The sequence below is a fragment of the Lepisosteus oculatus genome, chromosome 10 (assembly GCF_040954835.1).
Source record: "Lepisosteus oculatus isolate fLepOcu1 chromosome 10, fLepOcu1.hap2, whole genome shotgun sequence".
Classification (NCBI taxonomy): Eukaryota; Metazoa; Chordata; class Actinopteri; order Semionotiformes; family Lepisosteidae; genus Lepisosteus; species Lepisosteus oculatus.
In genome coordinates, this window is record NC_090705.1 from 42,858,220 (window position 1) to 42,864,241 (window position 6,022).

Genomic DNA, 6,022 nt, shown 5'->3' on the forward strand with positions numbered 1-6,022 from the left:
GGCAGGAACACAAAATAATATATTTATGGGCGTCATGCACGTGCCTTTCTGCCGGATAGCAGCAAGAACAGGCCTGGTCAGCAGAACTGCAGTTCCAGTGGGGTCAGCAGTTGTGGCCGAAATGAGGGATCGTCCGACGTCTCCCACGATCTCCCAATTCTTATCGCTCGGAAACTAACTTCCTTTTACCAGAAGACACGGGCTCCTGCTCCTTGTCCTTACGTGCTCGACAGCTACATCACGAGCCAGAGGATTCTGCGCTTTGTTTACGGGCATGGAGAGGGGCCTTAATGAGAGCCGCAGTGCTGCAGAATTCGATATCATCACCGTGCTCCCTGGCCAGACACCTGGGCTCATATGCTAACTGCTCCATAACCACGTTAGCTGTGTTTCTAAAAAGCAAAAGACTGTAAGAACGGGCAAGACTCAGTGTTTCCAGTTTCATTCTAGCTAACTTAATGAGTTAATGAACAGTAATGCTAAGAATTTAACTGGTGTCGTCGTCATTATCTTGAAAATTTTGGGGAGGAATCACCTTATGAATTGTGTGATACTACTGACAGGGCAGAGTATACAGGATGAGCAGTCAGGACATCAAATAATTTAGTCTTTATTTATCTACAAAAAATTAAAAGCAAAGGTGTGTAGTGGTTTTTAAACACGGACAGTCAACAAAGATAAAATATTACTATTAAGTCTTAAATGGACAGATAATGTACATTCCTGGTTCTGACCTGAACTTGGTCTTTGTGGAGCCATTAGTTAATTTATATTAATAAACTACATTTCAACCACATTTCAACAGTGAAAACATTTAGCAATAACCTCCGAAGACAACCAAACGGATGTTTTGTTCAATATGTTTATAAGAGTGGCGAGTCTCTTAGGCTCTGTTCCTATTGCCTAGTTACCATTTCTTTGTACTAATATGTTTAAAGATGATCGCTGTCTCTCTGGTACTGAACATGTCTGATATCAGAGCAAATTATCATAGTCAGGCTTGCCTCTCCAGTTGGTGACTCACTATGACTGAACACCTTGGAACAGCCTTGACAGGCACATTTTATTGTGACCATTACAGACGCTCGTTAATGTTTTCCTTTCCCTTAACCTAGTGTATTTTTTTAAATTACAATGACGTGCAGTACTCAGGTGTCTGCAAGGTGTGCAGGCAGTATTCTCACCAATTCTGCGTCTGCTAAGGATGTGGCTGACCACTCACGATCTTCAAAGCATGTGAATATATGCAGCAATACTGTATCTTCATTTCAAATGTTCATATACTGTACAGTTTTCTGGATTTCAGTACTGCTCATCTTCCTTGCCAGAATGTGAGGGATGCAGCAGATTGATTGTTTGCTTTTCTGCAAGTTCTTTCTGTCGGAAGAGAAAAGCCGTTTGACTCTAGGTTGTGTCTGGTATTGTTAGTGTTGGCAGAGCTGGAGGTGAATTAATGCAGCATGGCCTCTGGTATTTTTCCACAGAAGTTCAGAATTTCTGTATCTTTTAATGCTGACTCAGAATTTATTAAACTGCATTAAGGACTGTGATGCTACATCATCATACGTCTTGATTGTTTTTCACTTTCATTTTTTTAATTGTTTGCTGTACAACAAGCACCATATCAGGAACATGGCAGACAAAATAGACTTACAGGAAGCGAGATATGTACACTAGCTCTATGCACTGATGAGGTGGAAATCCAGGTTTGAGAGAGAATTTAATTTACCTCAGAAATACTGGAGATATATAATCGCTGGTTCTGTTGAATCCTTACGGGATTAACTATCAACAAATGTTATTTTTTCTTATTTTAGTAAATCATAAAAAAAATTGTTGATTTTAAAATCACAAAGATTCCCCAAAAGGAGAGAGATAAAAGATTAACCTATTATATTTTCAGCTGGTGGTACCACCTTTTTTTTTTACGATACGCACCCTGATGGAATCATTCAGCCTGGACAGATGACAGATGGACACAGAGATACCAGGCTTGCAATAATGCAAGGTAAAAAATTCACACAGGCTTTCATCCAGTAAGTCCATCCATTTTTCAGTCACTGCTTTACGCTTAGAGGGCTGTAGGAAGACAGAGTATAACCTGGCAGGCACAGGGCACAAGGATGGGCCCACTGATGAGCCTGTAGTGGCCTCAACTGAAGGGCACACTCACTTGGGGTGTCACTAAGGCCTGTCTTTGGACTTTTTATCGGAAACATGGGGAAAACCTACGGAAGCACACAGACTGCACAGACACACCCCTGTCCCCCCTGCCTTGAACTGACCACACAGCCTACTGTGTCACTGTGACAGAGTGCTTGTTATTTTTCTTTCTTTTACAATGTGAAATACTCCAATATTTCCCTCTACCCTTCTGGTATGTTTGAGAGTGTATATGTGATACAAATGAAGTGTGAATGATACTTACCCTTTTTGTTGTTCCCCTAAAATCACTGCAGTGTTCCCCGTTGGAGTATTGTGTTGGGTTGGACAACATGGCCACCAGTCACCTTCTGTTTGTAGTTTGTAGTTCCCCACACTGCCACATCAGCAGAGCTAGCAGTGCTGATCTTAAAGGGAAAGGTTTCTAGAAGGCCATCTATAAATAACGAATGTACGATTATTTGTTTGGTTTAAAGGTATAAAAGCTGGTTTATGACTTTGTTAAACTTTACAGGTTACTCTGGATTTGTATTAAGTACTTTATTTCTTTAAAAATTGTCCACCAGAGATGAGCGAGTCCCTTTAAGAGAGAAGGGCCCTGGGATAGGAGGGGCTATAAAAGGACTGGGAGAGCTCAGTATGGAGGAGAGTGCCTTGGAGGAAAGGTGTGGAGAGTACTGCTGTGAAGGCTTTTATTTTTTTGATTTCCCTATTTTTTTTTGGCAATAAATCCAGTGTTGTTTGCATTTGAAGACTGCATTGAGGGAGTTTCTTTTCTTTTGAGCCAGGCCTGGTCACTTGGCTGGTGATAGTCACCTTTAAAGAAAAACTACATCTCATCTCAATAAGATCCTAAAACTACTAAGGCACCATCAATTTCACTTGTATTCTAGCGCTAAAACATTTGTGGTCTATTGAAAGGACATGCAGTATACTTTAAAGTTAAAAATTGACTTCATTTCATAATTATAAGTATGTGTCCTGCTTTGCATTTTTAATGAAAGTTAATCTTTTCATAGTGGAAAGATTACTGGGTGCCACTGAAGTGATGGGCTTGCAGAGGCTGTGCTGTGGGATTCTGTGCCTCTCCTCTGGTGCAGCCTGGCTAGGCAGGTGTCTGCTCACTGGTCTCCACGCCCCAGATGCCACAGTATCCCCGTCGAGCCCACAGACGTTCAATAGGGCTCAGATCTGGTGAATTCAGCATCCACAGCGCAGCCTGCACATTCAGAGCTTGCGAGAGCACTGATGCCACAGGCGCTTTGTGAGGATGTGTGGTGGCCTGATGGGACTGTATGGACTTGAGTCAGAGTGAGCCGAGGCTGCAGGAAGGCTAATAAATGAGATCCCAGGACTCGACCGATCCATTGCTGCCTAATCATCTTGCCATCAATCACTGTCACGCTGGTCACTGGACACTCCTATCTAGACTTTAGGCCTCCCTATTTATTGGTCTGTTGTACACAGGCATTAGCATATTCTTCAGCTGCTGATATCCTTCAGGACAGGCTACACCAAACTGATTCACCACGAAGGAGGACTAACATCCTCCACATCTGGTGACTTAGTCCGGTCTTCAATGTACAGATGGCACACAGGTGTTGTTGGCTTGATTACTGGGGCGGATTGATTCCCTTTTGCATTTTTTCGGTCTCGATTATCAGTGGGTTTGACATTCGACAGGTGAAATCACGGCATCACACGTGCCCAATCAGCCCTCTCACTAATGAGCAACCATTCAAGACACTCAAGTGTATCACAGTCCATTTCGAAAGATCATGTCAAAAATATTTTATCTACATCCAAAACACACATGGATAAATAGAGCAATATGTTTCTTTTGATTAGTATATATTGGTGGCATATACAATATAAGATTAATGATTGTGAGTCTGCACTAAACTCACATGTGCCAGAACCATTAAGATAACAGTTAATTTATGTAAGCAGGTAATTAATTAAAAAAAAAACTTAAAGACAAGCAGTAAAATTGCCTGTCCGCTAATTGAATTCAGTCAACACAAAGTCTCAAAAGATACCGATCACAGATACAAGTGCAGTAATTGAAAATCAAGGCAGACACCTTTTCTGCCGACAAGTGTTCAGAACAAGTGGGAAGTGGAGTTTTCTTTTTAAACGAAAAAGCTGTGGAGAGCGACAGTCTTTGATTCAAAACAGCATCTCTCCATTTCATCTCTACAATAAATTTCAGTCCAAAAAAGAAATGCATTCACCATTCTTGCTCATTTCATTGACAGAGTAGTCAAAGAATGACATTAGTTGACATAAGAATACACACGTTACAGCAGCAGAAAGGTTGCAAACTGACGGGACTTCCTGTGTTCAATTATTAATTTATTTGGCTGGTGTTTTCATCAAAATAAATTTACATTTTTACATATTTATGCAGCAGGACATTTCATTAGAGCCATCTGAGAGAAGTACGTCAGGTGTGCTAAAGCAACACCCCATCCAGGACTGGAAATTATTACAGTATGTAAATCCTGAGTCCAATCAACTGTGCAACTCCATAACTCCAAATTCACATTAATTGCTACGACAATAAGAACTAATAAAACATCGGACAACATCCATGTTATTCTGCACAATGATGCAAATAACTGCATCCTTGCTAGAATGAACTGTGGCTACATGAGCCAAATTGATACACTGAATTAGAGGAGGCCAATTTTCTGGGACTCTCCAAGAATAATCACGGTGAAGGTGTCAGAAATAAAACTTAATAGAAAGTCTGCAACCCTTGACGGGGACTACGCCCTCTGGGGTTTCAAGACTGCGAATTATGTTACAGGTGCAGCTCAGTCTCAAGGAAAGCAGATTGTTCTTGATTTGACCAATCAGGAATTCTGCGTTAAAAGTTACAACCTGAAAGCTGAGATAAAACTTTTTTTTTTTACTTTTATAAAAAAAGAGACAGCATCTTCTGGTGACAAACTTCAAACAGTGTGGCATAGTCAAGGGATGTGATGTATTTTTTAAAATTTCTCTGTAAACACAGACTGTGCTGATGTGGTGTGATGACACCTTCTGCCTGTACTCACAGTGACACCAAGTCACTGAAAGTGAGAAGCCCAGATCTCTAGTTCTGAAAACTCACAGATTACACACAGTATGTTAATCTACTAATTACTGCTGAACAGTTTTGAAAACCACCAAACCTGATAATTAATCATGACTTTTTTAACATCTTCCCCCAGTTTACCTTATATAGAGCTGGAGTATTTCCCATACTGTTAGTGAAATTTGAAGTCAGACATTGGAATACATGGAATTTAAAAACCATTTCCCGCACTAGAATAATTCAGAATTAAATTTTGCATTTGAACTATCCCAAATGTTTCATGCCATTGATGTGAGCATCATTACTTTCTTACGTTTATAACAATGAAGGTTTAGTTACACAGGCCTTATTAAATTGAATCATTTTACCAAAGTTGGCAAATTCTGTCAGAATAATCCTTTTGTGCCGTAGCTTTGCAAAGTTACGTGTATATTAAGACTACAATTAAAATACCGTACTTCCCAGAAATGGAAAGTCATGTTTTTGTGGGACCAGATGACATAATGTCATCTAATAATAATAATAATACCGCATGACACACCAGGCTGTCCTTACACACTCAATGGGCACATCATCCAGTGTGAGATTTCCGGTAGAAAGACTCGTTAATTATTGTATATAGGCAGCTGTCCAGTCTCTATTGTGATATTTTTCCTTAATAAAATGAAGCCTCTCTTATAAGGCTTAACTGTTTATCCTCCCACAGTAAGTCTCTGTATAGGTCTCTGCAATTTTGTTAATTGCTGAGATATATGCTGAGCAAATATCAAAGGCTGG